Source organism: Anser cygnoides, chromosome 1, assembly GCF_040182565.1.
Source record: "Anser cygnoides isolate HZ-2024a breed goose chromosome 1, Taihu_goose_T2T_genome, whole genome shotgun sequence".
In the NCBI taxonomy this organism is placed as follows: Eukaryota; Metazoa; Chordata; class Aves; order Anseriformes; family Anatidae; genus Anser; species Anser cygnoides.
The window spans coordinates 190,927,201-190,943,416 of record NC_089873.1 but is presented as its reverse complement, the minus strand read 5'-3'; the positions used below and the strand labels follow the sequence as shown (position 1 = coordinate 190,943,416).

Sequence of the window (16,216 nt, the reverse complement as noted above, 5' to 3'; positions counted from 1 at the left end):
GAGAACGGCTGCGGGCACCAGGGGAGGCAGCGCGGCCTCAGCCCCGTGAGGTGCGGCCCCGTCCCTCAGCCCCCCCCCTGAGGGAAGGCTGGGGGGGGGGGGCGGGTGGAGGCGGGAAGCCCCTCAGCGCCATCGCCCCCCGAGGTACTAGCCCTGATTGACAGCTCCAACCCCTCCCTCCCTGCGTTCCCATTGGGCGACGCGCACGCCACTCACGGGGGGCCGAAGGAGGGAGGTGAGGGGGCGGGGCCAGCGGGCGAGGGGGCGGGGCTTTGGGGGGGGGGGCGAGGCAGCGGCGGCACGGCCCGCGCAGGGGCTCGCGCGGCGGCGGTTGCGGCGGCGCCAGGTGGGTGCGGGGCCGGCCCCCCTCCCTCCCCCCCCCGGCCGCTACCGCCTGACGGGCGCTGGGGGGGCCCCGGTCCCGTCCCCGTCCTGGCGGGGGGGGGTGGCTTCGGTCTGAGCCCCCCAAATCCGAGGGGGGTGGGGGGCTCCTCTGCCCCCGGGGGTCCTCAGAGTCCTGGGGGATAACCATCGGGAGCCCTCGGCTAGTCAGAAGTTCTAAAAAGCGCTTTATTTTTATTTTTTTCCCCCCTTGTCTACTCGCGCAGATGAATTCCCGTGAGGTGTTTGCCCCAAGTGCCGGCGAGGAGAAGCTCGGAGGAGCGGCTGCAGGAGCGTGAGGACCGCGGTTTGTCGCTGCTGAGTGCCTGGCGCTGGCTAAAAAAAGGTTAGGAAATGTTTTTCCTTCTCGTTTCCAACACAGTGTGCTAATTCCTGTGGGTGTCTAACAGCGTTGGTACCGATTTTCATTCTCTCCAACAATCCGTGAAGTGGGGCCGGTGCCCGAGTGATGGGTATTGAGAGCAGTTGCGAGTTCCCTGACAGAAAATACTTCACAAATGGTTTAGTTCTTGCGCCCTGTTCGTGCAGGGACAGAGGAAAGCTGTCTTGGTGCGGTTCTTTGTGCTGCTTTTGTAAGCTGGGGGGAGCAAGAGGGGAAGTCTTCCTATTAGAAAAAGATGGGAGCAAATTGTGAAAGCAGCCAGGAACTTCCAGAGACTTTAAATTGAGGAGGAGGACGTTGTTTTGCTTCGCGTGTCACGCCAGTCTGGCCTTTTTTATTTTATTTTTCAAGGTTTACGTGGGGAATCAAAAAGTATTATGTTTATATGAGGCAGACTGTTGTTTTGACTCTGCCTGGTACAGTGTTTTCCGTAGTAGTGAATAGTGTGTGCTTGAAGAAGGGAATGAAGTAACGGAATAACGTTACAGTTCTTATTCTCCAGCATGCTCACCCATGCTGCGATTTGTAGTTTGGATGCAGAGATGTGCAGTTTCTGATATATGGAGATCAACATAACATAGAATAACTATATAGACTAGTACCCGAGTTGTTAACATGTAAATATAAAGTTACAAGTTACAGTGCTTGCAAACTTCAAGATTCAAAGGACTGAACCCTATATTTGAGCTGTGGAACTGAGCTTTTTTAGGTTACGTTCAGTTATAGCTTACTTCTGTATTTAAGTTCCCATTAGAAAGAAATACTCGTGTATATATGGAAGGACCCATCTACACTGTGATGAAGGCAATAAGTCATTTCTGCTCTATGAATGTAGCTTTCAGCTGGTCCTGAAGGAAGGATGTTCTGTGTGCAGCTTTTCAGTTCGACACCAGGACCAGACCGTGTGCTCCTTAAGCAATGTGGAAGCTAGATTTATTTCCAGCAGAATTCCGGGGGCAAGTTGTGCAAAGTAAGCTCTTCTTACTGCTTGCTGAAGGGCTTTTTTGGTGTTTTTATGGCTAGTGGAAATATGAATGTAGTTATTAAGCAGTGAATGGAGAGGTTTTGTTGTACATGAAGTAATAATTGAACCAGTCCTTTTTCTTCTCCTTTTCCACAGCTATTTTCTGCAAATAAAGAACAAATAGAAAACACTTTTTAAACAGATACGGAAACAATAGTCTTGATTATACTCAATAGTTACTGAAATTACGTGGTCTTTGCTAATTTTTCAATTTGTCCATGGAAGTAGTAAAATGACTTTATGTGTCGGAAATAGAATTGCTTGTCCTTTAAAAAAGCATGCTTTCATATCAGGAGTGAGGTATTGAGGCTGCGTGTTTGGTTTATATGGTTCAACACATCCTACTCTCAATAGCAGCATGGACCTGCTTTGTTTTTCGGTATATGTTCTGTCTGTACACCGTACCTCATTTTCGGAGCACTGATACAAACTTCTTGCAGACTGGTTGCTCTCTGGTGTGTGACTGCTTTAGCTCAGGTATATACAGATGAGAAGGTGCACACCGCGTATTTATATGAAATGAGAAGTGTCTGTGGGCATTATTCCTCTGTGAAGGAAAGTGGAAGAAAGTCATCGTGTGATAGATGACAGAAACTGTGAACTAATAGTACTTCTATAAAGCGACTAGCAGGACAGGATTTCTAACAAGCAAACCAGAGCAGATATTTCAGAGAAGAATTCCAGAAAAGCTAATGGTAGTTAAGTCATTTAATATGTTATCTGGATGCTGGGTAGCTCTACTGCCTTTGAAAGTCTTCATTTCTTGATTAAACTTCCTGCATGGACCCTTCAGTCTTGGTGTAAATCGAAGTGAATGGAATAGGAACGAGAGAAATGATCGTCTTGTAAAAAGATAAACATATGCAGTTAGATCTTTGTTCTTTCAAGCCTTCGTTTAGTACCACCTTCCAAATCTCTCGTGACTGCTTATAGTGAGGAATGAGCAAGAAATTTGTTTCAGTTAGGGCTGTTCTTGCAGACCTGTCTCTGGTTGCTGGTGGGAGTTTAGTTTGTATGGTGTGGTCTTGGAACTGAACCCAAATCTGAAATAGATTGGATAACACAGCACTGTTTGTCTTTTTTTTTTTTTTATTCAAAGTTCTATTTGTATCTCACATAATAGCTATGTGGCACCAGTTAAAAGTTTTGGACTTTATGGACTTCATTGCTAAGACTTGGTTTACAGTATTGACGGGGAGACATTGTCTTCATCTGGCTCATGTCTTAGTTCTCTAGTTTTGAAGCCGTCCAGTGTATGGAGATGTTGAGAGGACCACACTGCAGCTAGGTGCCTTCCAGCCTTATCTGCAACTGCACTCTGCATTCAGAGGCTTCCTTCTGCAAGGGGTGCCAGGGGTCACAGGTAGCAACTGCTCGAAAGTAACAACGTAGTCTCTTAAAAGAGCAGAAATGGAAAGAGGGAGAGGGTATTAATTTCTCCTCCATATGAAAGTCTCATAAACAGAATTTGTCATGTAGGAAAATCAGTGGCTTAGCTAAGAATCAAATAAAGGCACCTTGAACCTTAGCTCTGTAGCAGAACTGCTACACCGCACATTTTCTCCTGAGAACCTAGCCTGTGTTTAGAGATAATGATGAAAATAACGTGAAGTTACACCAAGTTTATTTGCTCAACTTTAACCTGTGAGTGCTTTCCTTCACACTTACTTTAGATCCAGCTGTTCAGAAGCCAGTCTGTTGTAAAAGCTATTGAAATGTTGCATTGGAGCGTTTTTTTAACTGGAGAGGCAGTGTGTTTTTTTCATCCTTCTCTTAGAAACTCGAGTCACTGAAATATTTTTAGCTGCTAGATAGATGTCATTTCTCTTTCCTCTGCCAAAAGGGGAACAAAACATTTGGGAAGAAATGAAGAAATTTGTGTGTAGAAACAGCTGAAGATTAAAATGGAAGTTTTTGTGGTTACTTAAGCAGTGAAATAGGAGCTTGTCTTGCTTGATTTCTTTATTTTTTTCAGGTGACAGTGCCGGAGAAGTTTTGTTGAAGGCTTGTTAGTATGATAAGCATGTATTAGATGTGTTGTTCTTTTGAAAACAAATCTAGTTTTAGGGGTTTTAGTGTTAGGGGTTTACAGGGACTCTTAAACACTCGGCACATCAGTTTTCCAATTAAATTATCTGCAATTATACAGATGGTGTTTTCTGTGCCCATAGTCAATTGTTGTATTTATTTTATTTTTTTTAAGCAGAATTTTAATTACTCCTCTTCAAGATTTTGGAGCGCCTTCCTACCTGTTGATTACAAATGTCATCAATTTGTTCTGTTAGGGTTTTGATAGCCAAACATGTCCATAGGGGTCAAGATGGGGGGCAATGGGTGTTTGTATTAAGTGTGGAACATCTTCATGCTAAATTCGTTTTATTTTTGAGTTGTCGTTACTCATGCCTCTTGAGAAGGTATGCTTTAACTCTGAGTTAACTACCTCTTGTATTTTAAAGGATATATTTGAAAAGCAGAAAAGCTGAGTGTTACTCAGGTTGAACTTGATTAATGCTTGTGTTGGTTTTGACTGATTTGTGTTTAAAACAAAAAAGGAGCGAAATGTTTTCCCATCACTTGCATGCTAACAAATGTGTTATATTTAAAGTTTTTTTTTCTAATCATTCATAGTTTCGAATCTCCTTGCAAGAGTGTTTTTGTTGTTGTTGTTGGAAGTACTGGAAAGAGCTGGCACAAGGACTGTTGAGTGCTGAGTTACAGAATTGGCTAGGAATTAGTGAACGCAGTAACATAACTAAAATAAATGTCTTGGACATGGCCAGCATACAAATATTTTGGCCTTAGTTTTTGAATTAATCTTGCATTCTGTAGATAGTTAGGTTTTACAATCATTTTCAGAATATGATGCAGCCTTTAAAATGCTGGTAAATGACATAATGTATGTATAGATATCAATGGTAATTTGAATCTGTCCTGAGTTCATGTTTTACACTCATCAAAATTGATACAAATAGGAGTAATCTATGCTAAGGCCAACTTCCATTAATCTGTCAGAAACAGCATTTTAGGCTGACTCCAACTCATTTTTTTTCTTGTCCTGGAAAACAAACAAACTGGTTTTCAAATGTGGTGCACAGCCTGACTTTTCTTTCTAGTTCCAAAAATGAAGATGCTATTTCACTGTTGCTTTGGCACAACCTTTTATTGCACATCCCTGTTGTTGAGGTTATCCCGATGTAGAAACTATATAATAAGTAGTTGTGGTAAAACTCTATCAAATGTTGTTTATTTACACAGCAGTATGCACAGATAAATTCATGTTGATGAAGATATTTATCCCCATGAAGTTCAAACGAGACAAGTTTTCTTGGAGGCATATGCAGTAGTTGTTTCTTCCCATGCTGTTGCAAAAGCATATTTAAAGCTTGTTTGACTGTTGTAACTAGTGTTAATATACTTTTGGGGTGCTTTTTGGGTGTCTGAATATGCATTTGGTTTAGAGTTTTGTGTGTAATATGGTGATTTTTCAAGTTCTCTGTAAGCCTTATGTTGCTTGCTTATAGAACTTTAAAATCAGGAAGGAAAGTTTATAGTGTAAGTAGTGAAAATGCTGTTTAATGCATGAGCTATATTAAATTGAGAGATAAAACATACCTTCAAATTTGTAGCAAGTGTTTCTAGTGATTGTAATTCTTCAGAGATTTGAAATTTTATGTAAGCCTGTTATATTTTCTGTTAGGTGAAGAATGCTGAAAACTTTTCTGCTGTCATCCAGCCTTTTATATCTTTTTTTTTCTTCGACTTTTTTTCTTGAAAGTTGTTCCTCTGTTCTTTCTAAGGCATTGTCCAGCTTTCAGGTTCTTGTCTATGAGCACACGTAGCTGTATTCTATATATCCTAATGCTGCTTGCTGAACTGTTGCGTATTAAAACAGGGTGCTATTTGGACCGGGGCTGTGCTAGGAAGGTGCAGGGGCTTCTGCATCTTGTTGGCTTGAGGTGGTCTGTTTGGGTGATCATGCTTCAGAGGGTGCTGCATGTACTCTTCCTGTTGGGTTTGCCCGGGCAGAAGTCCTAATCTTTTTGGGGCACGTTTCTTGATACCTAACACAGTACTGTCCTGCTGTTAATGTGTTAGAGGTGGTTCATGGGAATGCTTTTGTCTGCTTGCTGGGAATTGGGGTAATGCTGTTTTCTTGGAGCGCTTTAGCTTCTTTCTTCTGCTCCTACCTTTCTACGTGCTGCTTTAGCTTCCTGTCCTTTGGGTTGCTGGGTAATTAATTGGCTGTTAACATCCAGTAGTATTATGGATTAAACTGTCATGTTTTCTTCATGGTTTGTGAAGCATGTTTAATGATCTTATTGTGCTGGTAGATTATGAAGGCAGAGGTCACTGATGACATAAGTATGCCCCCAGTGGATATCTAACATGACAGGTAGGATGTAATAATGTTGTGGAGGCCGCAGAGGACATGCGTTTCAGAGGCTGTTTACGAGATAGCATGTGCAGCATGTGTGATGATAGGAGAGCTTGAAAGTCACACGTTTCTGAGCTGGGATGTGTTAGAAATTTCTCTTTGACATTGGCAATGTTAGTGGCGTGCTTGTCTTCAGCAGCAGCCCCTGCGTTGTGGTTGCCTGGCCTCGGCGGTGGAACTGGGTGTTGTGGTGTGATTGTACTTGACAGGAGTCCTGCTCTAGGCACTGGCTATACAGGATGTACTTGGCCAATGGAAGAAAATACGGTTTTCTTAAACACTCTCATTCCTACTGTCTTTCATGTGCTGTATACAAAGAGAAGGTCGTATTTATTTAAAGGCCTAGTATAGGTAGTCAAGTTATTTTCTGTATGTCATGGCAAACTGAAGAGCAGTGAAGACTGCCAAGCTTGTATAATCTCATGAAAATCTTTTGTGCGAGTCTAGTTGCTTATGCAAAGAGGACAACGTTAATTAAGGCTGTGTGTAAAGGACATTGAGCAGAAGTTGGGAATTTCTGGGCTCTGCCATGTTTGTAGGTGGAGAACGTCACATAAGCAGTGGCCATCAGGACTTTCTTCCATTGACTGGTTAGGAGGTTGCCTGTCACTTGCTGTAGAGGGGCTGTTAGTAGGGGATGGGCTTCAAGATGAATCCGTGGGTGAAATTAATTCTGGTGTTGCTGATGGTAACGGCCTGCGTGAGTCTGAGTACCCCCTCGTGAGTGTCTGTAGTTTAATGCCTGCAGTCATAGGTGCTGTATGCAGCCGTTGCTCACTCTTCCTTTTCCAGTAGCTTTTTCTTGTAGCCCAGAGCTTCTGTTCCTGTTGCAACGCCTTCTTTCAAGGTCAGAAAAGGCTAAACCTTCTTTTCTGTCTTGTGCTTCTTATGTCCTGTAAGGTGAGGACAGTTTGGATTGCTGTTGTGCAGCTGAGCAGAGAGGCCTGGTTAAGCAAGTGGGCAGTATATAACCTTTGTATCCATAACTCCCTTAATTTAAAAAAGTAAACAGGAAGCTTGGTAAAGGTATGAACAGATTAGTTTCTGTAATCTGTGACTTGGAAAATTGTATGGTATCTTGACATGTACTTTCCTCATAGCCGGAGACTTCAGTTCTTTAGCTGTTGTATCCCAGGGTTCTTGTGGAAATCCGTAGTGGCAACTACTGCTAGTAACAAGTAAGGGCTGGAGGATTTGTATATTTGATTGGTGATGGATGTAGAATATCAAAATGTTAACAATATTCCAGCAAATGTTGGAATTGGTCTCTCGTTTTTTGTTTTAAAAACCTGTAGTGGAAAAAGTCACTATTTCATGGTGCCAAGCAAAACTGTTCATTTACCATGAACCTGATGTTTTCCTAGCAGAGCTGTAGGCAGTGGTGGAGACTAGTGTGGTACAAGAGGAGGTCTGGAAGCTTGTTTTCTTCTGCAGCTTCAAACAGATTGTTTTCTTCAATCTGTTTGGAAACAGATTGAAAAGTTCTTCTGCATCATTACATGCGAATGAGGAGTTGGAACTTCTGAATTAAAACAGGAGCTTTAGTGAAAATTTGGCTTCTTAGTTTTTTTTTCTTCTAGCAGTTTGAGCTTACTGTTGAGCTTCCTAGCAAATGCTGAAATTCTCTGGAACTCCTAGCAGCATGGGTTTATTGCAGAATGATTTCCTGGGAAAGTACTGCCTTTCATTTAAAGGTTGGCTGCTGCTCTGAATGCTTGAACAGATGCAAACGTGGAGGAGATAACACCACTTCAAATGAAACCTACACTTGATTGTTTTAACTTCTGTGCCGAATTTGAAGGCACTCGTGTATTACTTTGTTTGCACACAGCTTGAATACTGAAATCCCTTCCAGTCAACGTGTGCCAGTTTAAGGGCTGGCATGGGGCTGCAATTAATCCTAACTTATATTTTAACAGGTTTTCTTGCTACAAATGTATCAAGTGGTTTAGCATCGGTTCCAGGTTATCCAGCTTTGTTGTAGGAGTAGAGTATTTACCAGGTTATGCTGGCCAAAGAGACCTGGAGGTATGCGGAAAGCCTCCTGCTTTCTGTCCACCCTTCTTTTTACAGAAAGCAGCAGGGACTAGCATTTCTCTTAGCAGCTTCATTTTGTTCTTGATGGTAGGGATCCTGTTGTTTTCAGCTCAGCCAGCTTGTTTCTCTTGAAGCTCTTCATTCTGCAGATCCTAAAGGTCTTGCACATCCCCGTTGCAGCATTGCATCGTATTTATAGCGAGCTGGTGTGTGGCAAGCATGAAATACCAAAATGCTGAAGCGAGGAGGTACAAATGCCTTCAAGAGGAGAGTCTGAGAATGCACTAGGGTATAGCTGTCCAGCCCTGAGCAGAAATGTAGCTATTACAGTCTTTGCCTCTGTCATCAAACGCTGCTCATGCTCTTGTAGGAAATCTGTCTTGAAAATTAAATCATTCTGTGATTTGGGCTGGGCAACTCCACACGAGTGCGTAGATCAGATTAGGGGAATACTGGGTTACATCTAAGCTACTAATGCTGTGAACACAGACCCTCGTGCCTCGCCGCTGAGTTTCTCTGCTGGATTTTCCCTGCGAATGACAGGAAAAACTTCCATGTTGGCAGACTAATAAGCAGTTGGGTATTTTTATCTTCAGGATTTTTATTAGGCTGACATAGCCGCATCCGAAATACTGCTGGAAGATCGTTGGAATTCTGATGTTTTTTCTAGAATATTTGCCATTCAGCTGTATGCTGCGCTTCAAACTCCTGGAGAAGGTACACATTTTGCAATAGCGTTGTTCTGATTGCCATCCTAATAACTCTGATGGTCTTTAAAAGCTCCTGGGGCTTCTGCTTGTTGTTGTGTAGAAGGTGGTATTTCTCAGGGTCCCGTGTGGCTGAACTGCTGTCTGCCTGGCTGGCTGCTGGGACCAGGTCAGCAGCCTTCAGGAATCTCTGTACCTTACAGAGGGATGGCAAGGTCCTGTACAAGGGGATTTACAACTCTATTTGCAAAAGCTGCTGGGAAATATTAATTAAAATTCCGTGACTGGAGAGAGTTTCAAACTTCATGTGTCTTAGAAGATGCTTCAAAAAGATTTTCTTACATTGCCTAGTGAATTGGTTCAGTTACCATTTATGTGAGCGATTTACTTCTAGAGCATTAATGAAGGATGAAGTAAAATACTGTAGCAGCTTGAAATGTTGTCTTAATATCATGGCTTTCTGGAATGCCCCGAAGTGTCTCTCTGAAGTACCTGGTTCAAGTTGCACACTTGTGTTACCTTTGCTGTCTCTCAATTAGACACTGTTTCAGCAGCAGTGGAGAAAATGCTTCTGAAGGGCAGATAGTGAGGTGGTATTGGTTTTTATTTTATTTTTCCTTCTGTGGTAGCAGCAGCTGAAAACCCCAAATACAATCATTTCCTCTCCCTGCCCTACATCGTAAGATAAAGCCGTTACCACTGGGTTGTGTGGTACTTCCTCATCTGGATTTTCTGTTCCGCTTCCTCATGCTGTAGATTCACTCCTATGCGTTTCTTCTGAATTCTTCTTTTACTTCCCTCTCAGACTTTCTTTTATACCCTACTATTCCCTGCAAGGAAGAAATGTGTTGTGGTAAACTTCTGCTTTATGCCATTTCTGGTAAAAACCCACAACCCACAGATGCTTTTTTTAAAGAGTGAAATGCTTGGAGATGTGTTTAAAAAACAAACAAAGAATCACACACAAGAAACACCAAACAAACAAGAAAGTCCTCCCTCCCCTGCTGCAGTCATCCCAAAAGAAACTTAAGATGGGGGAATGTAGATGCAAGACTTCAAATGCCTTGCCAAACGTAAGCCCTTCTTTCCTCTGCCGAGTGAACTGCCTACTATCACATTTCTTCCAACCACAGAATGTTGTTTTTGGCAGGAACATCAGAAGGAGTATTCTCTCTTTTAAACAGTTGTTGTTTGGAAAACAAGCATATGTCTGGCATCATCATGGGTTTCTAAAAGAGGAAAAAGCGACTCTATTTTCAAAATGTAGTAAAACCGTGTTCTCAGCAGAATCGAATGTTAAATGGTTTTTGGAAGCTTAAGCGTAATGGCGCGTCATTACAGCTGCCTGTCGGGGTTGGAGCAGGGAGCACAGTTAGACCTTAAGCTGCTGAGTGTTAATCACAGCCTGGCAGCAGTTCTCCTCAGCCCAGTTACTGGGCTCCAGAGAAGCACAGAGTCAGCCTTTTACAAAAAGTCAATTCTTGTAATTTGTCAAAGCTAAAACTTAATGTTGAAGTTCGGATACAAACAAAGAAGCTGTCGATTTACAAATGTAATTAAGAAGCTACCTTAAAAACATATGGCTGTAAATTTGTAGTTTGGGCGTCCCTGTGCTCCCTTGTCTTGGCTAGATCTATGGCTCTTAAAGCCTTTAAATATGAAGCATCAGAAAAATACATTGAAGTAAGCTTTGTGTGCCGAAGGGGTGACAGTCTAAACAATGAACAGCTTTGATTTGTTGGTCAAAGATAACTTTATTCTGTTTTGCAGGTGAATAAATACAGCGTGTAGCAGTCCCAGATATCCAAAGAAGTTAGCTCACATTCATTAAATGTCAGGGGTAGGATAAGAATGGAGAAACAATGTTTAAGTACGGGGAAGCACTGGGGAGATTTAACTGTGAGGGTAGGAAATGGGGGTGTTGAACCTGCAGGAAGAAAAGCAGTGAAATTAATTGAGACTTATTGAAAGTGATTATATTCGCTTTATGATGTTCAACCTCCTGATATTTTAGAACAGAGATATATGTAGAAAACCTTGACACTAAAACTTGATTGAAATGCAGACCTTGAAGGACAAGTTATCTTTTGTTAGAAACGCGTTTTTGAGTCTTCTAAATCCACTTTGAACAAAGCATTAATAAATGTTGTTGTAGGAAAGATAAGACTGTAGAAATAATTAAATTCTATTGTGGGTTAATTAATTTGCGTGATACTACTAGTGTTCTATAAAATACAACTTTGTACACTTGCTGAAGTGAGCAAAAAGGCAACGAAGCGTTGAACTTCCCTTGTTCAAAGCATGCAGATCTTACCAATCTAAATCTAATTTTACAGGGTGTTGAAAGGAGAATAAACTTAGCCAAAGTGTGAAGCTGGAGTGTTATTTTCTGTATGCTTGAAACAACTTTTGGTGATTTTTGAAAAGGAAAAAATGTGAATAATTGAACAGTTGGTCCACACGGATGAAGTAATTGCAGGTATCCTATTCCCCCCCCCCCCCCCCCCCCAAAATGTGTTAGTTAACCGTTTTGTGTAAGATTGGGAATAACAGCAGTTTTCTCCAGGAACAGTTACTGATACCATAGAGGGTTAGGAGAAAGTGAAGATCTCTCCCTTATTAATGCGCAGTCTTTGCCAAAGAGACTTTTTGTAGCCAAGAAGAGCCTTCATATATCAATCAACTGCACTAGTAATAGTTTTCACCCACTCTTGATCTATTTTTAATAGCTTTTGTTCCTAATGGACAAATAAATTGTGCTAGAGCTGTTTGTGCTTGGGGCTGATAGCATATCATCACTTCCAGCCATTAAATCAGTCTCATCTTGTGCAGGAGGAGGCAGCCAAGTTGCAAAGGGGCATGAAATCCAAAAGCATGCCTTTTGTGTGGTCTTGCATGCTTCTGTTTGAATTCTGCCTAATCCCTTTTATTTGGCTTCTTATGTCTTCAGAAGTGCATCTGGTACGAGATTCCAGTGGTGGATCATGGGTGGTGGGCATTTTATTCAATTTTTGGTTTTTGTTTTATGCTTTAGGGGAGGACATCACGAGTTCTGTAGCAGCAAGATATGGTATCTAGAAAGTTGTCTTGATCCAAGTTGTGAAGTCTTAAACCTCAGTCTCTTGGGGAGCCCAGCAGGGTGAGGGTTGCTCTGGGTTCTGGTGGTGGTTGCTCTGGCTGTTGGGAAGGCTCCCCCCCCCTCCACAGCTGCCTACTTAGTTCTGGTTTCTTTATTTTGGGCTTGTTTTGAAGGACTTAAACGTGGGGCTGTTGGCTGTCCTAACAGTAGCTTGTCTACTTTAAAGTGGCGAGATGTCCTTTTAAAGTAGTAGTCCTGGTGCAGACCTTTTAGGTACTTACATGTGAACCTGATAATACCCTACTCCTAGACAGAAGCCTTTCTGGAGGACAGGGCAGCTCTGTGCTGTTGCAATTCTTCAAAGTGAGCTGGGTGGAAGGTTTTGCTGCCTTTGGTTTTCTCCCATGCATGCCAGCAGCGTGGCTAAATCTCTTTGTGGAAGTTGTCTTTAGGTCAAAAGACACGAGGAGTAAAGTTGGCTGGCTAGTAAAGCACAGGTAGAAGCCACATGTAGAGGCCAATCTTACATTTCCATTGGTATAGATGTCCCAAACATATAAAGATAACAAAGTTAGCACTGACTATTTAGTACCTGCAGTTCTGCCAGCTTGGCTGGGGTCTTCCCTGTGTGACACTTTCTTTTTAAGTGGGATTCCTATGGAAAATCTGTAACAAAACATCTAGAATAAAAAAGCCAGTATGCATCTATACTGATGAAAAAAAAAAAAGTGTCCTGTGAGATCAGGGGACACTTGGTTTCTGCAAAAGATAATTAAGGAAAGGATTCTGTACCTTCTGGGATGACCTGCTTTGGTTCCTGGTACTTGGTGCAGAGTTTGCCAGAAACTTTGTAACTTGTGATAACACCAGTGGTCAGCTCAGGTGATGGTGGTGCTGATAGCACCACACTGAATTTTGCTCACAGACTTTACCTGTGAAGAGCTACGTGAGCATTTCACATCCAGATCACATGGTGGAAGAGCAAAGATCTGAGAAAGCATCGATTTCTCAATCTGCTGTGCCTTTACATGCTAGCTTCCCCAGATCCAGCATGCACGTGCCTGTGTTTGTGAGCAGAAGCTCAATGCACTTTAATACCAGCACTTCTCAAACTTTCAACTGACTCTCCCTTTTCTGTAGTAGTTTGTTCCTCTACTGCTCTTGCGCCAGCCCCAAGCAGCTGTTAAGCAGGAAGGGAAGGAGGAAGCCATGTGTGTCACAGCTGTGCTGCTCCGTCCCTGTCCTCCGGGATGTGGAGCTGCAGCCCCAGAGCACTGCATGTTCCTATGGGAAGACGTGGATTTGAAGCTGTGCCAGATTCCCTGCAGTCCTTTCCCTTTTTTCCCTTCCTGGAGCAGGCCGGGCAGTGTATCCAGAAGACTCGATAGCTTCCGTTTTCAAGCATGAGCTGCACGCCTGCTTCAGACCTGTCTGCTGCCGCCTGGGCAGGCATGTGGTTCCCTTCCTTTCCCATCTATGCCTCCACTCCTGTCTGCTGAGTGGTAGAGAGTAGCTTTTGCTCTTTGCCTGAACAAATTAATGTGGATTTCCGGAAGGTCACTGCCTTGCAGCAAGCAGTTGTCACTTCAAACTTAATTTTTTTTCCGAAAGTCAAGGTATTTCGCATCTTACATGTTGTCTTCACAAGTTAAATGCAGCTGTACAGTCTATATTATCTGTCATTTTCCAAAGCTTCGGTAGAGGAAGGCAGTGGGATCATTGAAAACATCACTGGAATGGCTGCTTTTACGATTTTTATGGAAGACTGAAGGGAGGACATAGGCAAGAGACTGAGTGAGAATAGTGTAGCATACCTGCAGTTACATTAATATGAACTGCTAAGGGAGATCTAGAGTATACATACACATACAGTATCGTACATGCTAAGAAATTCAGGTGTTCTTTTGGAATATTAGATTTGGTGATCAGATCTGGTGTTTCTCATTGTTTCAAACTGTCTTCATGGAAATTGTAAGATGCTGCATTTGGAGCATCTGTTTGCTTCTCCCAAGCAGACGTGCCCTCCAAATAGAAAATACTGACCGTATCTATGAAAATAATACCGAAACAATCTGAACAGTAAAACTTACTGGACTGATGAAACAGGGCACAGGCCAACTTAATCTCCTCGTTGGTTGGTGTTGAGGCTTATGGTAAAGCAGTAGACAGCCTAGATGGGTTAAATGATTAGGATAATGAAGTTCATGAACTGCTTTTCCTTCCTTAAACATTGTAAAGCAGAAGTGGTTTTAAATTTCCTTTTCTTTAAAAGACTTTAATTAAAACCATAAAAATCTAGTAACAGCAGACATGATGGTTTTAAGCTACTTAAACTTTTTTTTTCCAAAAGAAGTGGGCTCTATCTCAAGTGCTTCTCTGTGATTTGTTCGATCTTCCTGAACTGCTCTCTACACTGAATGAGACTAAGGAGGTCATAGATCTGTGCAGAAATGCTCGAGTAACTTGCCTGTAAGTAGAAATATTAATAGTAAAAAAGGACCAAAACAAACAAAAATGGTGCCTCTGGCCTTCTAAAAAAAAGAAAGGTTTAAAAAAAAAACACACACAAAACCCCTTGAGAAATTGGGATGAGCTTGAACCGTGTAGTTAATAGTAAGGTATGGTAATCTTTCAAGGGTAGCTCCCTAGCTGTGGTGTAAAAGGGAATAATTAAATTATTCCCTTTATTTTAATTTCAAACTTCATCTGTTAAAAATGCTGTCATTATTCTTTCTCCCTTCTCATCCTCATTTTTTACACAGTAATTCCCTTAATTGAACCTCATAGGTCACTGTGTCACTAACCATTTAATTCCATTGAGTTACAACTTTATAAATGGTGGTTCTTCAGTGATTTGCAAGTATGATACCTAAGTCTGTTTAAAACCAAATCAAAACACTTTTTGAAACTTAGGTGGGTTTCATTTTTTCAAATTTCTCTTCACAGATGTTTTCCAGTATGTTCTACTGACATTGGTTCTAAATAATGTAAATAATTACTATAGTTGTAGAATGAGAGTTTGAAGAGGTTACTTTGTTCATGAAGAGTTTTCAAGCACCTGCAGACTGTAGAATTTCCCTTTTTTTTTTTGAAAGCATGCTGACTTTTCTGATTTTTTCAGTGGTATACCTATTTTAATGATAAATGCACGTATAAAGTATGTGTAGATACTTCAGCCAATGAATAGTTTTTGTGTTTACATCCTAATGTTTTTAAAGGAGTTATAAGAACTGTATGGGAACGGGAATAAAGCAAAATGATTACCATGGTGTCTTTTGATGGTAAGTTTTATATCAAGATATGCTGGATTACTGTGCTCTAAAATAAAAAGCTACAGGCTGTTCTGTGGTGCCTTTTGAGTGTTTGGTGTGTTGTCAGGCAACTAGAATTTTATTTTGGATACAAAATTAATTAATCCAATGCAGTCAATGCTTTTTTTCTTAAAGCAACTCTTGTCTATATATTGGATTTTTATGTGGCATGTATCTAGCCCTTAAATCTTTGTATAATTGAAGGAAAAAAAAAATGAAGATAGCCTGATGTTCGTCTCGTACCTTTTGAGTTTCAGAAATATTTTATTTTCCTTTTTGTAAATGTAAGTCATTCCTCTTAAATATTAGGATGGCATTTAATTTAGGAGAGAAGAGTCCAGCTTCTGCCTGGAGTCTCTTTCAGTTTATTCTGTAGGTCTGACCCCTCTGACTGAAAGCAGGGCACTGGACTAAAAAGTCGGTTTAGCTCATTCTGGCATTTGCTGTAATGTAGTCTTCTTTCATTCCTTGTTCCTGAATAAAAACGAAGTGTTTGGAGTAGTTGGGAGTTGTTGAGCAGATAGAATAGGTGTTAGTTGCTGTTTAGATGTTCTTATGCTGCTTGGGGATGTAATTAGCTATCAGAAGTTTCTATATATCTTCTAAAAGTAAATCTCAGTTTTCACCTAGACGTAGGTTGCTAGATGCTATGCCATGAATGAAACAGAGGAAGGGAATGCACAGCAGACAGCCCAGTGCTTGCTTCAAACCCGAGCAGAGTCGCTGATGCTACAGCAGCCCACTGTTGTAAGTCATTTTCATTAGCATATAAAATGAGTAAATGAAGAATCTGGGAAATTACTCGTCACTGATTATTGCAGTTTAGTTGCACTATAAAG

At 41.6% G+C, this 16,216-nt stretch overlaps 1 protein-coding gene across 2 annotated transcripts in view; it reads left to right on the top strand.

The window, feature by feature from the left end:
* Positions 1-266: 266 nt before the first annotated feature.
* The window catches only part of WASF3 (WASP family member 3), a 66,531-nt gene continuing 50,581 nt past the window's right edge, over positions 267-16,216 (top strand). For both annotated transcript variants that reach the window (XM_066989744.1, XM_066989743.1), the window contains exons 1-2: positions 267-346; positions 609-727. The gene's annotated coding sequence lies outside the window, so the exon portion shown is untranslated. The remainder of the gene's footprint in view (positions 347-608; positions 728-16,216) is intronic.